The following is a 20798-nucleotide window of genomic DNA, read 5'->3' as shown; positions in this document are numbered from 1 at the left end:
AATCCAAATACTATACTGGCGTCTCAAGTAGAAAATAAAAAATGTGACTAAAGATGACTTCATTTAAGCTATAAATTGTTATTATTTTATTATTGTATGTGTCTTCTATTAATTTATTTCATCAGGCTTCCATCTGCTACTTGTTCCTGACAATGTCTTAATATTTATTCCATTAATAAATTCTTCATTTATTTTTGCTGCAGTGATACTAAGTTTTGTAATTATTTATATTTTAGCAAGACCTAAACATGAAGGGCAGAAACACATGAATTCAGTTGATCAATTTGAACAGAAAGTACTTGTTTACATGTAAACGTCATAGGTTTTTATATGAACTCTATTGGTAAGAAAATTTTTATGGTCAAATTTTATTTCCATTTCTTTTCATTTTTAGCATAAATTTATTGAGGTATAATTGATAAACCTTCCCCCAAAAAACTGCACAAGTATAATAGTTATAATTTGATGAGTTTGAACATATGCATACACCTGTGATACTATCACTAAAACAAATACACTTTTTATACATTCATCTTTATATTTTGTTGTTTGTGTTTTTTTTCTTTTAGCTTTTTAAATTGGTAGATAATGATTGTACGCATTTCTGGGATACAGGTGCTATTTTAATACATCCATACAATGTGTAATAATCAAATTAGGGTCATTGGGATATTCATCACCTCAAGCATTTGTTGTTTTTTGTTAAGAACATTTCAAATCTTCTCTTCTACCTATTTGGAAATATGTACTAAATTTAGGTAAGCCATAGTCATCTTACTGTGCTATTAAACACTAGAATTTATTTCTTGTATCAAACTGTATTTTTGTACTCATTAACTAATTTCTCTTTAGCTCTTGTTCCCTACTTCCCTTCTCAGCCTCTGGTAACCACCATTCTACTCTCTACTTACATAAGATCGATTCATTTTAGCTCCCACATATGAGTGCCAACATGTGATATTTGTCCTCCTGTGCCTGGCCTATTAACATGATGTCCTTCAGTTTCATCCATGTTGCTGCAAATGATAGGTTAAAGTCACAAAGCAGGATTCTGGCTTAAGAATATTTGAACTTTTATTTAGACAGTTATCTTATTGCTAACCAGTTTATGAAAGGATATCTCTTTTGTGACAGAATTTTGATGAAAAATTCCATTTTCGGAGGTTCTGATAACTTCTGAGATAATACCAAATTGTTGTTTCATAAATTATAGGATGCAATTTAAACTTGACCTGTATGCCAGCTGTTTCCTAGATAAATTATGGTGTCCTTCAGAGTTACCATAACATTGTTATTTATTTACTATAAAATTATTTTCTTAAGTCAGCCAACTTCAGGTCTCATAGAAATATATATAATTATCATATATTTATTAATTATATATATTTTATATATGTAGCAGACTGTTCTCTATATATACTATAGAATCATGTATAATTATATATAGCAGTATATTTATACATTATACCATAGAACTAACTCTAACAGCAGAAGATTACTACTTAATTTTGAAAGATATGCTAATAAGAATATCATATGTAACACCAGCAGTTCTTCTACTTACTTGGATATTACAAGATGCGCTGGGCATTGACAAGATATAAATTATGTATGTATTACTGCAAAAACATTGATCATTTTTGAATTTCTATCAAACCCATTTTACTCTATTTTATTAAACTGGAGAGCTGTGACCTATCTAGAGATTTCAGTTAAATTAAGCTAATTAAAACATGGAAATAGCAAGGGTGAAACTGGCATACATGTAAATTGTTTAATGCAAATTTAAATTAATGAGTAAAGCAAATTTAGAAGTGCTCTGTTTTTGTTTTTGTTTTTTCTTTTTTGAGACGGAGTTTCGCTCTTGTTACCCAGGCTGGAGTGCAATGGCGCGATCTCGGCTCACCGCAATCTCCACCTCCTGGGTTCAGGCAATTCTCCTGCCTCAGCCTCCTGAGTAGCTGGGATTACAGGCACGCACCACCATGCCCAGCTAATTTTTTGTATTTTTAGTAGAGACGGGGTTTCACCATGTTGACCAGGATGGTCTCGATCTCTTGACCTCGTGATCCACCCACCTCAGCCTCCCAAAGTGCTGGGATTACAGGCTTGAGCCACCGCGCCCAACCAGAAATGCTCTGTTTTTATGCAATTAATATAGAGTTGCCTCTTTGCCCATACAGTAAAGTCACAATTATCATATCAATAAAAAGTCAATGATTTTGAAACTTTGTTTTATACATTTTTCTACTTGAAATGTCAGTGTAGTTGTAGTAAAAATATCTTCTCTTGAATTTTCATGATGTACTGTTAATTTAGCACAGGTCTGTGTGTTACAGCATTTACTTTGTTACGTAATTATACTTTTATTTTCAGGAAATTACTTCGTATTTTTGCTTTACATTGTTTTCTTGTAGTACACACATATATAGTACATATGTACATATATGTGTATGTGTGCTTAAGAAATAAGGACATGCAGAAAAGAATGTATTCATATAAAATAAGCTGATTGAAAAGGATGTAAAGGAAAACTAAGGGAAGGAAAATGCAGATTAAGAACTAAAGTTATATTCAAATGCTGTCTTGGATATGTGTGTGTGCACACACAACTACATACACACCCCATGTGGAGTTATGTTAGCAGAGTTTTGAATTAAATAAAAATAACCTAGGATGACAACATTAGGCATACATTTAGAAGTATTTTTCCTATTATGACTGAAGTATCATAAAGCAATCAATGATAGAAAATATACAAATGTTTTTGGATCAAAACCTTAATACCAATTAAATAGTTTAGGTTTTTCTTTAACTTCTGCTTATTATTTTATTTATATATTTTTTGATATTAAGTCTCACTCTGTCATCCAGGCTGGAATGCAGTGGCCTGATGATCACAGCTCACTGCAACCTCCACCTTCCGGATTCCAGCGATTCTCCTGCCTCAGACTCCTGAGTAGCTGGGATTACAGACACGAGCCACCAGACGTGGCTGATTTTTGTACTTCTGATAGAGACAGGTTTTACCATGTTTGTCAGGCTGGTCTTGAGCTCCTGAACTCAAGTGATCTGCCTGCCTCGTCCTCTCAAGGTGCTGGGATTACAGGCATGAGCCCCAGAGTTTGCCTAATTTTTCCTTATTTTAAATGCCTTTTGAAAACTATTTTATCACATAGTCATGAAATATATTCTTGTTTTATGTTTTTACATGCAAAAATCCAGTTAAATATGTGTTTGTCATATATTTGATTTTTTTCCAATAACATTTCTATAAATTTATGAATGGAATTTCCTACAAATCTACATTTTAAATAACAAATATGCAGAAGATACAGAAATCCTAAATTTTTTTTTACTGATCTCTGAATTATTCAGCAGAACATTTTATCAAAACTGGAAAATATATATAAATAGAGAAGGATGTGCATTAAGGAAAACATGATCAATATGCAAGCACAAATCTTAAATAATTGTTTTATCAGGAGAGTGCTAGAGTTCAAATACTTTGTCAAGTGATTAAAATTTCACTTGGAAAGTTTTAAAAGCACCTGCTAAGAGAAGCTGAAAGTGAAAACTAGTCACACCAGCACTTTCTACCTCAATTTGGTAAAATGCATTTAAATGAAATGTAAAAATGAAGAAGAAATCTTACACACTTCCTTGCTATGTAGAGGATAAGTAAAAATGCAAAGGACAGGACCTCAGGAGGTGCAATGCATTTCAAATTAAATGCAGGCTTTTTATGTGTAGAAAGTGAACAGGCTTGACCCACTATTTCTTAAAGCTCACCTTACATCTTATAAAAATTCAGAAACTCTATCAAATGGAAAAAGAACTACGTTTCCCCATACCATTCTAACCATAAAGCCATCATTTTAGTACCTCACTTAAGAACATTTGAAAAACTTATCTACCTTACTAATACTATCTGAAATACTTATAAGAAAATGCTTTTATTAATTAAACAAAAAAAAACCACAAGTCTTTAGATCTTTAGTCCTCAGGAAGAGCTAAAAGTTTTCTTATGTGGATCCAATGGCTTAATTTTATAGTGGTGAGAAACCACAATGAAAGTGGTTTTCCAGATGTGTTATGTAATTTTGTTTTATTTTTACCTATGAAACATATGTGATAATCTTAGATGTCTAAGAGAAAACATAGTTGAATTTTTTGCATTTTAGTAATTTCACACTTTAGGTATGGCATTGTAGGTTTTTCAGAAAATAACCACTATATTTTTATCTCTTTTGATTTTCACACAGCTATGTGAAGTAAGTAGTTATTACACCATTAGAACAGTTAATTGTTAACAACAAAAAATAAATGTTTTATGTGACTGAAACAAAGTTACACAATGTAGAAGCAATAGAACCAGAGCATAAAATATATTTTTTTGCTGCCATTCTTTGTGAAAACTTGAATCAAGAAAAAAATAAATAAGCCTGACCACCAGCACCCCGAAAAGTTAACAGACTGTGTATTCCAATGTAAGAATAAGGATGAGGGAGATGTAAGTGGCTTTCTTTAATCATTTTTGTATCTTTAACATATATGAATGCCTAGGAAGCAAACAACAGAGACTATGGCTATAGTTAAGCATTTTAGAAATATATGTGTACACTAAAAGAGCTTTGCAGTAGAGAAATTAAGATAATTACCTCTATAATCAGGTACGTACAAGTGTGACAGACTGATTTGTGGCAATAAACTACATGTCAAAATTAATTTATACATATTACTCAAATATTATAGATATTATAGTTACTATCCAGAACTCTAAAGAGATTTTACACAATTTATAAGGTATAGAGCTCAGTAATAATATTGCATACGTAATTTTTATAAACTAATACAGAATGAAATCGGCAAAGCCAGAAAGAGGTAGTAAGTTACTGGCATGTGTATCAGGTAAGGTTCTTTATAGATGAAACAACCTAAACTTCCTGACAGTGGGAAAAAAACGCGTGAACATCAGCAAGCAAATCAGCTTGCACCAGGGATTGCTAAAAAGGGCTTGATGCCTCAGCATTTTCTTCTCTCTGAGGAAAGAGACCTATTCTTGAATTAAAGCTGGCTAAACAGATAAAGGTTGAACTTTTCAACTGCAAAGTAGGTATAGGAATTGCTCCCTTTTTAAGGGACAAGCAGTAAAATTTTATGACACATCACCAATTGGGTTTTTTAGCATTAAATACCAGAAAGCCTATTGTGTGGCTGTCTGCAATATAAATGAGGACTGGAGAGGTAAATAGTAATCTAAAATGGTTCAGATGAAGATCTACAATCAAATAGTGGTGAAGCACCTGTTTTTTTTTTTTTTGATGAGGTTTCTGACTTTGATATTTCAACTTTTCATGAGACAAGGTGCACTAAGTTATAGGAGTGGGAAAGAAGGGTTGAATGAAAATTAGAAAAGTAAAAATTGGATTTTGTATGGCTGGGCCAGATGTATAAAATCATTAGTTTTATCCCAGTGACAGAATTTTATGGAAAACAATAAAAGCTACATAAAAGAATGCTGATAGCATCACTTTACTCTCTATTAGCATTCGTTTAGATGTGTCTGAGAGCGAATATGCACCAGGGAGAAGCAAGTATGGAGAATTTTTTTTTTTGGCCATTAAGTTAATGGAGCTGATAAATGGAATTGTAACACTGACACTAAGTGACAGTCTTGTTCCTTTAAAATCTGCGGTTTCATTCTAGTTACTTCAACCTTGAATTTCTAATGTGTACAGCTATTACATTTAATAGTTGTGTTTGGTGATTTTATGTGATTCAAAAGAATAATAAAAGGAGCACAACCTCTGCTTGAATAAAGAAAGTTAAAACACATTAGTGAAATTTCAGATCTATATCTACATATGACTTTTACAAGTTATTCACAATGCAATTAATTTTATTTTTCTTTAGACTGCAGGTCAGAAAGAATGGTATAATACATCTAAGGAAGATGACTTTTTTTTTTTAGAGAATTGGAGTAGACAATAAAATAAAATTATATCCCATTGTTTTCACATAATCGTTCTATTCCTTAGGAGGACAAAACACATTCATGTGTACATTTCTAGAGAATCGAGTAGCTACTTTCTATACCTTTTCATATGCAAGTCTAACATGTATAAAATGAATGACTGAAACTCATGGCATATGTATTTTAAAGTGAAGAAGTTAGGAGTGATGGCTCACAACTATAATCGTCTATAATCCCAGAACTTTAGATTATATATATAATTTTATTATTAGAAAAAACCTAACCTCATCAATCATTCAAGAACTGGGTTTTAATCTATTTATTTGCATATTTATTGATTGATTAATTGATTTAATAAAGAGTTGTTGGTTCTTAAACATAAAAACCATGAACTTTTGTTTGGAGGCTCATGACTAATTTCCCTGTAAAAAAAAAAAAAAAAAGATTATTTTCTTAATTTTACTAAAATAATCTCATTTTTAATAATTTTGCAGAGATAAAAAGTTTGATAAAATTTTAGATTTCTCAAAAATGAAATGCTTGATTCAGTATAATTAACTGGTATTCAGGTAGAAGATTTTACAGAAGAATACTCAGCCTTTATTCTTTCCTTCTAACAACACATTTTCAGTCTTTTTGTTAAATATATATGCTATATATATAATATATATGCTATGACTATATATAGCGTATATATATATATGCTATGACTATATATGTCATATATATTATATATCGTATCTATATCTATATGATATATATGATAGGACTCTGAATTCATTCTCTGTTCATCTTGAATATTTTGAGCTTCCTCAAAACAGCGATTTTGAATTCTTTGTCTGAACGGCTACATATCTCTATCTTTCTGGGATCAGTCACTGGTGACTTATTTAGTTCATTTGGTAAGAACATGTTTTCTTGGATCACTGTAATGCTTGTGAATGTTTTTCTGTGTTTGGACATTGAAGAGGTCTGTTTGGGGAAATATTTGTTAAGTAATATCCCACAAGCACAGGCAACCAAAGCAAAAACAGACAAATGGCATCAAAACAAGTAAAATAAATTTTTGAAAAGCTGCACAGCCAACAAAACTATCAACGAACTGAAGAGACAACACACAAAATGGAATAATATATTTGCAAAGTGTCTCTCTGACGAAGAATTAACAACCACAACATATAAGAAGCTCAAACAACTCAATTCCAAAGAGGCTAATAACTCAATTAAAATATGGGTAAAACATCTGAGTAGACATTTCTCAAAAGAAGATATACAGGGAAAAAAGGTATATGAAAGGATGCTCAACCTCACTGACCATCAGGAAATGAAAATCACACTGCAATGAAATATCATCTCACCCCAGTTCAAATAAATGACTTTTGTCCATAAGACAGGAAGTAACAAATGCTGATGAGAATTTGGAGAAAAGAAAATATACCTTCTTACACCGTTAGTGGGAATGTAAATCAGTGCAACCATGATGGAGAAAAGTTTGGAAGCCGCTCAGAAAACTAAAAATAGAACTACCCTGTGATCCAGCAATCCCATTGCTAGTATATACTAAAAAGGAAAGAATTCAGTGTATTGAAGGGATATCTACACTCCCATATTTATTACAGCACTATTCACAATAACCAAGATTTGGAAGCAACTTCAGTGTCCATCAACAGATGAACAGATAAGGAAAATATGGTAGAGATACACAATGGAGTACTAGTCAGTCATAAAAAGTAATGAGACTGTCATTTGCCAACAACATGTATAGAACTGGAAGTCATTATGCTAAGTGAAACAAGCCAGGTACAGAAAGACAAATTTCACACAATCTCACTTGTTTGTAGAGACTACAAATTAAAACATTTTAATTTATTGAGCCTAGAATGATGGTTACCAAAGGGTGAGAAAGAAAGTGGGAGACTGGGCAGAAGTGGGCATGGTTAATAGGTACAAAAATATATGTAGAAAGAATGAATAAAAGCTAGTATTGGATAGTGCAACAGGATGACTATAGCCAACACTAATTTATCGTACATTTTTAAATAACTAAGAAAATATAGTTGGATTGTTGGTAACACAAAGAAAAAATAAATGCTTGAGTGTATCGATACCCCATTTACCTTGATGTGATTATAACACATTGTATGCCTGTATCAAAGTATCTTATGTAACCCATCAATATATGTTCCTACATACCCACAAAAATCTAAAAGAAAGAAAAAATGATGTTGACAAAGTAAATAAACAAATACAGGCATGTCCCTGAAAGGAACAGTTATTTATGAAGAATTGCCTCTCCTGTACAACAGAAAAGTGAAGAAAAGATGACTTCTGTGAAGTTATCATGTACAAAAATGCTTGGAGAGGGTGAGGCAGGGAAGAGTTATTTGAAATTTATATTCATATCTAAAAGGGAAAATTGAAACTGTTGATTTAAGTGTTATGACTGTAAGTAAGATACATTGCCATACATCATTTTATAAGACAACATTAAATAAACACTAGCTACTGTTGCCAGAGTTGGTCTGTAAGTAAAAGTTCAAACTGACTAACATTATTGTCTTTTTTTTTTTTTTTTAATGACATATAAAATTAACTGTAACCCTTAACAGTAAATGTAGCTAGCACGAACAGATGACTTCCAAGTTGGCTTTTGTTGATAAACCAGGAACAATTGTAACTCTGGTTATGTTACCTTCTGTTTACAATAGTGTTTCTCTGTGGTGCTTTTGTTTAGAATATCTGTGCTAGACAGCCACCGTATTTAGGTTAAATATTGGGACCTTCTTCATTTTTCATTCACTTAGTCATTTATTTCTTTATGTATTCATATATTTGTGAACCCTCAACATGAGTCCATAAGGGATTAAGTGAAGAAATATGAGCCAGTTTTGCTAAAACAGTAAGTCCTCATTCAAAGTTGTTGATTGATAACTTCTTTAAGCTGAAGACATCAGGTGAAGTCTAACTTCACTTTAACTTCAACTTGAAGTGAAACGACTTAGAACAAAATCAACTTTGCAATAGGCTAATTGACTTAAAGAGGAGATGATGTCCTAGTGCATATTTCTAGTCAGAAAAAAATCACAAAACTTCTAAATAAAGTCTAAAATTTTTAAATATTAAATATTGAAATAAATGAAAGCTATACATACATTTTAAAAGATGACAAAGAGTAAGCTGAATTATTGACTGAGTTATTGTGGTCCAGGGTTCCAGGTGGTGAGACCCTATCTCAGGCAGTACAGGCTGCACGTTAGGAACTACCCCTGGCCACTATATCTATTAAAATGAAAGCTCTTTCTTTTATTTGTTACACACACGTGGAATCTCCAAATTCTGATGACTTATTACTAAGGACAATCCTAGTCATCTCATTGGCTTAATTATTCATGCCTTGCTTTAGAGCCCCTTTGTGACAAGACCAAAATCAATGGAAACAAAAGTTAAATTCTGAGAACTTTCTTAACAACTCGATTGGAGCAAGTACTGTTGTTGTTAATTACGGAATATGAAACTGTATGGGAGAGAGGAAATATGTCATCGAAAGATAATTTTCTTACATTCATAAAGTTTTTAATCTATTGAATGATATACCAACATGTCATTGAGAAAAAAAAAGAACAAAATTCCAGTAGCAATAATAACTACGATGAAAAATAAAGGAGAGTAAGTCATGAAATGTTAATTCAAGTTCACAAGGTTTTTCTGTGATGACAATTTGAAAAGAGGCATGAATAAGCTAAAGGAAAAACCTCATCATGATTTTAGCAGAGTGGTAAAGTAAATAATCAGAATAAAGGCACATAGGCAAGAAGAAGCCAGTACCACTTTCAAGAATTTGGGTAGCAAAACTTGATACTTTCAGTTTGTTCCAAAGATTATTTATTTCATGCCTTATTCTTTCCAGATGTGCCAAAAATCACACTGACTCAGCTGAAGCTACTACTGAAATATTTGTCAATTAGCTCACCATTTAACAGCATCTTGCCAGGGTGCTAGAGTTTTGTGATGGTTTTTAAATCTTTGCTGCCAAAGAAGATTTACATCTTTAAGGATTTCTCGGCAAAAATATTGATGCATTACGCCTACGAAGCTGGCCTCACAATGCAGAGTCCACGGAAAGAAATAATATGTGTGCCTGAAAAGCTGATCATTTATTTAGTACATTGAGATAAATGTAATGTACTAAATAAAGGTTCCTAGAACTTCTTGGAAGCTCACATATTGAAGTGTAAAATCTATCATAGAAGCTGGAATGAAAATCTTATTTTAAAACCACTCTAGCCCTGATGTGTGATCTCGATCTCATTACCTCTTAAACAAAACGACATCTCAAAAAGTTCCATAGGTTGTATAACCTCCAAAAAAGTGTTAATTAACAAAAGGCATTATTGGGTTTATTTTGCCAACATTAAAATAGCTATGAGAAAAGAACTACACAATTTCAAGTGCCTTTTTCTGCCACCTTAGTCGATCTGATCTTGAGGAAATGCATTGTCTTCAACAAGGACGTCACTTTCTTTTATGTGGCACAAATTATTCTAAGTGCTTTAGTGGTCCCTTAGCTCATTTGATTCGTTTCCCCACATAGTTCTCTTCACTTCTTGCCTTGGCCTCAGTGCATTCTGACCACTGAAATTATCTTGGCACACAATGACTGCCATCTTTGGAAAACTGCCCAATGTTCAGCAGCAGCATAGTCGCCAAAGACCAGATTCTGCCCACTGTCAGTATTCCTTAGAAATGTGATGTTTTTCTCCATGAAATTCAGGTTAAAGAATGTATTTGTAAAATTATTATTACCATCTTTGCCTTTAAATTGTGGTTTATATTTTATGTCCTTTTATAGGCTTGGGTTTAAATCTCTGAGTTAGATATTTGTTTTCTATTCATCTCACCTCTGCATTGTTTTCATTCTTTTTTCTACCTGCTTATGGATAATTTTACAAATTCTAATTTTTTATCTTACCATCTTTGTTGCTATTGCCTATGATTCTTTGTTTTGTTATTTTAGTGGTTGTATATTATAGGACTTTAATTTACCCTAATCTATATTTGAGTAATATGATAACATATCACATAATTATAAGAATATTGTACACAATATAGTAGAATTTGTCATCATCTGGCCTTTGTACTTACAAGACACTTTCTCTATATATTGGAAATCTCACAAAATATTGTTTTTATATTTAATCCATCCATTATCATGTATAGAGATTTATCAAACAAAAAGTATTTTATATTTCCCCACATTTGTTGATTCTAGTGTTTTTTTATTCCCAATGTCATAATTTTCTTTTTGTTTGAGGGTTTTATTCAGGGTTTTTTTCTGATAAAGGTGAGTGGGTGATTATTTCAGCTGTTGTATGTCTGAAAACAGGTCCTTATTTTTCCTTTATTATTAAAAGGTACTTTTACCAAAGATAAAGCTCTCAATTGGCAGGTTTGTCTGCTCCCCTTTTAGTATTGGAAAGATGTTGCCTTCCTGTTTTCTGACTTGTATTGTTTTCTATTACTCTATATGTAATGTTTTGTGTGTGTGGGTGTGTGTGTGGGGTGTATTTTGGCTCCTTTTAAGAGTTTCCTTTTACCATTTTTTATAAGCCATTTGATTTTACACCATGGCCTAATGTAGTTTCTACATGTTTTCTTTACATAGTTTTGTAATAGCTTCTTTATAAGTCCATTATTTTATCAAATTTGTAAAATTTTTATCCATATTCACTTAAACATATTTTCCGTTTTACCCTACTTCTTTCTTCTCCTTAAGGTATTTGAATTTGATCTATACAAGGATGCTTGAAGTAAAACAACTCACTGTTTTATTTTCATAGTTTTTACCTGTGGTTGATAACTACACCGAAGCTTCAGTTTCAGAAAAATATCACAGTTGCAACACAATTTATGACCAGAGACATAATAATATCTAAAATGTTCCAAATATTCTTTATGCAGCAAGTATAGTATATTTGTAGATATTTAGGGGTTACAAACTTTAATCAGAAAAACTATACCATAAACTCACTTATACATAGGCATACAATATCTGAAATGTATATTAGCCAACAGACTGCAATATCTCCTAAAATTATCCCTCTTTGCCAAGTGTAATTTATTCTAAACATGCAGATGATTCAATATTTAGAAATCAGTTAATATAGATACCATATTAATAAGGTTGAGAAGAAAAGATCTCATGATCAGCCCAACTGAATTTGCAAAGGACTCAACACTTATTTCTGTTTAAAATCACCCAATAAATTAGAAATTGAAATTTAATTTAAAAATATTAAAATATTCATACTTAAGACCAAAAACCTTAATATTATTTAATAGAAAGATGTTAGAGACAGTCTTATGAAGTCACAACTGCCTATTTCATTCTCTATCATTGATTAAATGCATTAGTTAATACAATTAAAGGCAAGAAAGTAGCCACTATGCATTAGAAAAATTGAGTAAAATTATCTCTATATTTGCAAATTATGTATTGATTACCTGGAAATCCATGACATTATCCAACATGACTTTTTGAAATTAGAAAAGTGGTATAGGAAATTCTCAGTAAAGGATAACATGCAACACTGAGATATATATAAAATGAGAAGTAGATGGAGAACAGTTAAGGACACCATCTGCAAATGGGACTGTTTTGAAATTATAACTAAGCAATCTTAGAGAGATGTAATTTGAACCTGATTAGTAACGGTTTTCCATTTAATTTAAGTATGGTGCATTTAAGACAAGTCAGTCAGTAGTACTGCCTCAAATCAGGCTTTAATAAAATTAATTGGGAAAAGAAAAATTGATTTTTATGTATAAGCATCTCCTTTCAAAGGAGGGGGTTCATATTTTAGGAGCAGATTAAAATGCATCTGGAATCAGAATGTATATGTAAATGCCCTGTTAAAAAAGATGATCTGAAAAATATTATCAAAGGTTCTTTGCTTCCCGGAGACTTTGAAGTTTCTTAAGTAGGCAGGGTTTTGAGCTGTCATTTTAGCCCACTTAGGACATTTAACTTTGGTAATAAATGGTGTCTGTAGTCATACGCACTAAACATTTCTTTGATTTAAAGAGTATTTGAAAAAGTTTCCTGTCTTTTAAAGAAAAAAAAAATGCTACAGGTTATGAAACTGCAGTTTTCCTTCTTTTTCTTTCATGTAGCATACCCTTAGACGGTCCAAATACAGTCACTTGGACATAAGTCCAAAGGAATTACATAACCTTGTAGATGAAAAATTTTGCTTCCTCTAAAACATTATAAAATAGATACAGAAAACATACACGCACACAAAAATATAAAATACTAGAATTTCTTATCCTTTCATAAGATTAATATAGTGATGATTTTTGGAACACAGATTGAGAAAGGTGCACTCAAATTTTAAATATTTAATAATGTTTATTTCAAAAGTATAATTTAATAATGAAGAAATCATCTCTAACTCCTTTTATTGCTCAGACTCAGTTTTAAGGATTGAATTAATAATGAAGGTATCTGCCATTTTTTGGCAAATAGGTTTATTTAGTCAGGAGAGTAAGAATTGTTTAAATTCTTGATGTATTTGCATTCAAAATTACTTCCTGAACATAATATATTGGTCTGACCTTTTGTCTACTTTTCCAAAATGAAAAATGTCATATCAGTTTTATGAAGAAAAATGATACCTGCTATATTATTTTCCATACCAAATCTGAAGAGAAAATAACTTTAACAGATCCCTTGTTGGTGTATGTTATTTTAAAAAAATATTTACTATTTTTCATCAATTAAAAAAATGAAATGAAAATATGTGAAATCATGTATCAATTCTTCAACTATATAAAATCATAAAAACAGTTCAGATCCAGTGATCCCACTACTGGGTATGTATCTAACAGATAGGCAGGGTATATATCCAAAAGAAAGGAAATCAGTATATTAAAGAGATACCTGCACTGCCACGTTCATTGCAGCACTATTCACAATAGCCAGTAAACTGAATCAACTTAAATGTTCGATCAACAGATGAATAAAGAAAATATTGTACATATACACAGTCTAATATTAGTCAGCCTTATAAAAATGAGGTTCTGTTGTTTGAAACAACATGGATGGCATTGGAGAATGTTATGTTAATTGAATAAACCAGGCACGGAAATATGAATATTGCATATTCTCACTTAGGAGCTCAGAAAATGAATTTCAAGAAGAGAGAAAATAGAATGGTGGTTACCAGAGGCTGGGAAGATAGCAAGGGAAGGGAAGTAAATTGCCATGCTTAAAGGGTACAATAATTTGGTTAGCTAGAAGAAATGAGATCTAGTGTTCAGTAGCACAATAAGGCAACTACAGTTAATCAGTATTTCTGTATTTCAAAAGATCTGTAAGAGAGGAGTCAGAATGTTCTTAAGATAAATTATATTTAAGGTAATAGATAATTATCTTGATCATTACACATTGTATGTCTGTATCAAAATGTATACACCCCATAAACATGCACAAATACTATGTATCAATAAAAATTAAAGATTGAAAAAGAAACAAACATCATGAAAGAATTAAAGCTCCAATATTCCATTTATTAACCTATTTTCCAAATATTTTATTCAAAGAAAATTACAGTCTAAATTTGAAGATTCAAGTGCATTTTTATTACTTTGACTATATTTCTATTCTTATAGTATATTTAATATTGTTTGTACAGTTTTGAACTATATATTACATTTTTAAAATGTGTGGGTGAAATATATGACAGCTAAGGAATCACTGCAAAGTTTAATGATTGAGCAAAATATTATTTTTTCTTAATTATATCCTTTTGTTTACATTTTTTAACTTGCATGTAGTTTTACTAAAATCTTTTCCATTTTATATAACATATTATTTATCAAACTCTCTTTGTTTGTTTTTAACTACTGGACTTATATATTTATATTTGCCTACTGTGGTTAATGTGTAAATCAAAGTAATTCGCAGAAGTTTGGAAATGGCACTTCTTGCAAGGTAGCTAGAATTGTTATAAAGCATGCGAATGTGCAACCTCTGTTTGTCAGCATTACCCGGGCATTCATTTTCAGAAATTAAAATCCCAAATTCCATCCAATGAAATACTGTAGAATTTAAAATTCTGCTGATATGGAAGATTTTTATATCGTTCAGTACCCAAGAGCAATTAAAAAGATAATGCATGTAATATGAGTCTGTTATCGTTTTCCTAAAATTGCTTCTACCTTTGTTTTAATGAGCTATCTTTTCTATCATAGGGTGTATAAGTGTTAGATACTAATTGTTTTAAGGTTTTTGAAGCAATATGAATACTTACACAACAAAATTGTTATTCAGCTCATCTTATTTGAAAGAAAACTCCACACATCAATTTCAATTATTTCTCTTTTAGCATGGTTTCATCCAGTATCATAGAGAAAAAAAAAATGGTTGGTACTTGGATTGCACTACTTTGAGCAATTATAACGAAATAGTTTTGACTAATGAATAGATCAATATGAAAACACTACCATTTATATTTTTTGGAATTCTCTGAAATATTGAATATCCACACAAACATTTGAATACTTGATCAAAGAACATGATTAAACACACAAAACAATCTACCCTTTGATAGGTTTAATGAAAAAAATAACAGGTAAAGATTTCTTTAATATTTTTCTTTCCTTTTTCACATAGCCAGCATTTATTCATCCTTCAGTCCTCAGCACAATACTATAACATGAGTAATAATAAACTTTCTGATGCAGACAACTAGTCAGTTTCCTGCAGAATGACAGTTTGGAAAAGTGCCCGTTTGTGATGGAGTTCATAATGTAAGACAGTAAACTAAACTTTTCATAAAGCCTAATGACATCACTTTAAATGAATTTTTAAATATATGGAGCATATCACCTTTTTACTTTTTGTTGTTGCTTATGTTTTATAGTAGATACTAATGGTAGCAAATTTTATTTTTTTATTATTATTGGTTTTTAAACTTATTTTTCCTTTTCTTTCTTCTTCTTTTTTTGTTTTCCTAGATGGAGCCTGCAACATACGCCTCCTGGGTTCAAATTATTCTCCTGCCTCAGCCACTGGAGTAGCTGGAACTACAGGTGCGTGCCACTAATCTGGGCTAATTTTGGTAGTTTTAGTATAGGCAGGGTTTCACTATGTTGACCAGGCTGGTCCTGAACTCCTGGCCTCAAGCATTTGGCCCACTCCAACCTTCCGAAAGGCTGGGATTACAGGTGTGAATCACCACATCAGGTAATGATATTTTATTTTCATATTTCAATGTGATGTTTGGACAATATATTAAAGAAAAGTTTGAAGATATAAAAGTAACTGAGAGGAAGCGTGTTTCCATACCAATAACCCTTTATTTGAGAGACTGAGAATGATTGAATGTAAAAATGTATGTACACATAGCTGACGACTACAAAGAGCAAAAATATGAATCAAACGTTCATTTCAAGGCAAAATATAATACCTTTTGCTCCACCAATGTCTATTTTTTAAAATCCCTCATAGGTTGCTGGCAAGTGGTACACGTCTGTGTCAGCACATGCTCCCCCTTTTCATCTTCTTCTTGTTCCCAAAGATGCCGTGTTCTCCTGAGAATGTCATGTTATGTTTGCTCTGTAGTCACAGCAGTTCCACCCTCACATCTTTTCAGCTCCACCTATCAATAAGCTTTCTTTCAAGAGTCCAACAAATGATGTAGCCTGGTACCAAGTGGCTAACAGTGGTCATAAACTTGCTTCTGATTTACCTGAGGTGGGAAAATTTAGGCGGTGAGTCCATCCAGTGCCCTTAAGTGTTGGGATCCACACTAACCAGGCCACAAGGGAGGGAAGCTCCTCAAAGAACATTTAAAACACGTATTCTAGATCCAAGGAATTATCAGAGAGCAAAACCAACCCACCAACAAACAAAACGTTTCTTCCTCTAGAGAATTTGCCTAAATTATTGGGATAATTTAGGTGAATACTATGAAACAAATAACATTTAGAGTGTGTTGTATGTTAGAAAGTAAAAAAACTCAAGATACTAAAGATCAGGGGTTCAAGGTAAGTATAATTTAAGCAGAAATGTTTGAAATAAGTCCAGTCGAAAAGCAGATATTTAAATGAAAACATGGAGGCAGTGATCAAGGCAGCAGTGCATATATCCAGGGAAAGACAATCCCAGGCAGAGAGCACAGTTGGTGCAAAATGTGTTCACTGTAAGAACTACAGGTTTTAATTGAGAGAAAGGGGAAAACATGAGAATTTTTTATTACAGAAATTATAAGATCATGTTTTAGCTTTGAAAAATTAATCTGGGTGTAGATTTTGTTGAAAATGGATATAAATGAGCAGAGGTGGAAACAGAGAGACAAATGTTGAGTCGCTTGCAGGAATCCTACAAAAATTGATGGTAGCTTGAAACAGAGTGAAATGATGAAGATAATGAGAAGTGGTTAGCTTGTTCATATATTTAAATGTAAGCTGAATAAGATCTTGTGGACCAAGTGTCAGGTGAAGTAAAAGGAGAAAGGAGGCAACAATAACTCCAAGGCATTTTGCCTGAGAAAATGAAAAGATGAACTTACCATTAGTTGATATTTTAAAAAGAAAATATGTAATTCTGAACAAGTTTTCTCTGGAAATTCAGGAATTAAATTTAGGACATGAAACTGTCAAGATATCTGCTACAAGTGCTGTGTAGTGATGACACTTAGCTTGAATATATATAATTGACATTCCAGGGATATATTTAGAGTGAAGATATAAATTTGGAAGGAGTGAAGATACATATTTTATTAAACATTTGATAATGCATGAGATCTTTAAGGAAGTCTGTGTAGAATGAGAATGTAAAGGAAAGAGGAAAATACAATTTTCAAGGAATGAGTTGTGGGGCACTGGGAGGTGGGGAAGAAGAGGAAGATTTGCCAAAAGAGAATGTAAATAAATGTTTGCAAAATTCAGTTGGAGGAAAATTAGATGATTGTGATATCCTGAAGGCCAAATGAAAATGTATTGAATTCCTATGATATAACAAGTAATATGAATACATTTAAATGACAATTCAGTTTAGCAAAGTGGAGACCATTTGTAATTTACAAAATACTTTTGCTAAAGTGATGAGATTCTCATATATGCGTGTATGAGAATATATGTGTGAGTATATGCTGATAGCAATCTTTTAGTCGAGTGAGAAACATTTTGAAATGTGTCAAGCAAGAGAAGGGAAAATTTCTAGAACAGTGTCTGTAATGAAAAAGAAGTAATGGCATCTAGCACATAAGAAGGAGGACTGAAATTAAATGGAATGAGGGATAATTCATGTAAATCTAAAGAAACGGTAAAACATGGATCAGAAAGGTTAGTACATGGACAATGGGAACATATAGAAGTTTTTTTTTAATTGCTTCAAGTGTCTTGGCGAGTAAATTTACTAAATATTGTAGAAAAAAAAGAATTAAATGGTCTCATCTTGACAAATGGTTGTGTATACGGAGTAGGAAAAAATATATCCTGGAGGCATTATGCACCATGGAAAGTTAGTGGTTACGAATTATTAGTGAAGGCCATAATGCAAATCTCTTTCTTTTAACTGTTCTTGGAAAAACACAATATTCTAGATGCGATTTGTCACATAATAAAAAAGAAAATGAAAGCAATTCAAACAAAAGTATCAATTAAATATTTTTAAATTTTGAAACCGTTAGTATTTTTCATGTTTTACCCAGTTCATTATAATCATATCTGTAGCACTGTTCAGACAGTTCAGGAATGGTTGAAGTAGCTTTAGTATAATTTCTTATTTTTATTTATAAGTTTTCAATAAGGAAACTTACTTTAATGTAAGTAATTATAACACCTAGTATTGAATATCAGAATTAAAGTCAACTAAATTATTTGTCATGTTAAAGAAGTCAGTTCATGCCATGTTAAACTAGACACTCATTCCATTTATGAGAATCCAGGTCCAGGTACACGACCTCAACCTAACTGCAAAGGAGGCTTGAGAATACAAACGCTTTTGCTGAGCACCTAGTGAGTTTGCTATTTTCAGCCCATGCCCCTTACCACGATGGATGCCTCCTTTGGCATTTTAATAAAAATAATTTCTATATTACTTATATTACTTTTCATTTTGAAAAGTGAACTGTGAAGTTAATCATTACATTATAGAAAATCCTATTTTACATTATGGAAAACCCATGTATTTCTAAAACAAGAATCAGTAATTCTAGATTGTCTATACTTAAAAATAAATACTGACCAAGATGACCTTAACATTTCCATCAGCTTGACTAGACTTTAGCCAGACTTGGCCCCTGACCACCCTCTCACTGTAGGTAGCCCTTACAGAATCCATATAACCTAATTGTAGACACCCATTCTCTCCCTTTTCCTGAATCATTTACATAAAAAAAAATTATAACCGTAAATTCTTTCTCTGACCCATTGAGTTCCAAATTTTTCAAAAACCCCTTTGCCAGTTTTATACTATTTTCCCCCAGATCCTAAGGGTCGTTTCTTTGAAATGAAATCAAGAAAGTTAGCACCTCATCCCCCAGTCTCCACACAACTTCAGTGGCTACCTTGCTTCTGCTGGGGAGGCAGGACAGAGTTTGCCTTTTTTTTAAGTCCGATTAGCAAACACAGAAGGCCTAAGATGGTCCCAACTCTGCTTTTAAAAATTCTGCCCTTTGTTTTAGCTGAGTTAACTTCAGACTGTGTCATCTGCTTTCTCACTGCCTTGAATTCAGTTTTCCTTTTCTGTTTAGTTTGCCTTGTGTTTTTTATTTGACATCACCTAGTATCATTTGATTTTGTGACATGACAGTTTCAGGAAAGAACTATAGGATGGAAAATACAGATGAATAATGCAAATTCATAAATAAAATATGTTCTAATAGGTTTCTCTTTGTTTTCTGCAAAATGTTCTTAAGTGAGTGTACATCCAGATACATTTTAACTAGATACAGTAGCTTAAAAAGGTTGAACTCATAAGAATTTTTCTTTTCCTCACTATGACTGAACTAGAATTATGTTCATTTAAATATTTCTGATTTAACTCATAATTACTGGTATTTTCCATGGATGTAAATCAAATATCTTGTACTAAAAATCAATAATAGCAGTTTTAAAATCATTTTCTATTAGCAAGATTCTGCCTCCAGAAAAAGACTTAGCCCACAATTTGAAACTTCATAGTAACATGAAAACAGTTCAGAATTACTGTAATTTAGAATTTAACTTACATTCAGGTTGAAATGGGAAAAAAATAAATCCCTATATGAAATTGTTCTCAGTGTCTGTGTTTTGAAGCATCTTTTCAAAATATAAGATCAACATTGCTATTCTAGTCACAGCAAAGCATTTTCCAAAATGTCATATTGAACTCATTACTGGGAGAATGACAAGCCTTTCTAATGTGATTGTTCTTTCCTCATAATAAAGGCAAAAATTGCCAGTGCTTGTGAACTTAAAATAAGATGTGATTGGAGTCAGATGAATTAGTTCTTATGAATATGCATTTCAAATGGTTATATTTAAAATATATAAGTGAGTATGCTTTAGTCCCCATTTTAACCTGTACTTAGTAGACTACATTTTTACTTTGAATTCTTCATATTAACTTTCTTGAAATCCAAGCTACTCTAGAGTTACATTTTAAAAAGGCTGACATAATGTTATGAATGAAAATTTTTTGCCTCTCTTTTTAGTCTTTGCTATTTAATTTTATCATAACTGCACTTTGATCATATTTTATTATCATTGTAATCATACCTTCAGCGCGCTCTCTGTCATTCTGAATCATATTTCCTTGGTTCGATTTTAGAAT

At 31.9% G+C, this 20798-nt stretch overlaps 1 protein-coding gene across 1 annotated transcript in view; it reads left to right on the top strand.

The window, feature by feature from the left end:
• The window catches only part of LOC118149139 (uncharacterized), a 429176-nt gene that overhangs the window by 299886 nt on the left and 108492 nt on the right, over positions 1-20798 (top strand). Inside the window, exon 3 of the mRNA XM_078355141.1 lies at positions 15995-16069. The gene's annotated coding sequence lies outside the window, so the exon portion shown is untranslated. The remainder of the gene's footprint in view (positions 1-15994; positions 16070-20798) is intronic.

This window comes from Callithrix jacchus, chromosome 18, assembly GCF_049354715.1.
Source record: "Callithrix jacchus isolate 240 chromosome 18, calJac240_pri, whole genome shotgun sequence".
Lineage (NCBI taxonomy): Eukaryota > Metazoa > Chordata > Mammalia > Primates > Cebidae > Callithrix > Callithrix jacchus.
Note: the sequence above shows the minus strand (reverse complement) of the source record. Positions and strands in the feature narration are given on the sequence as shown.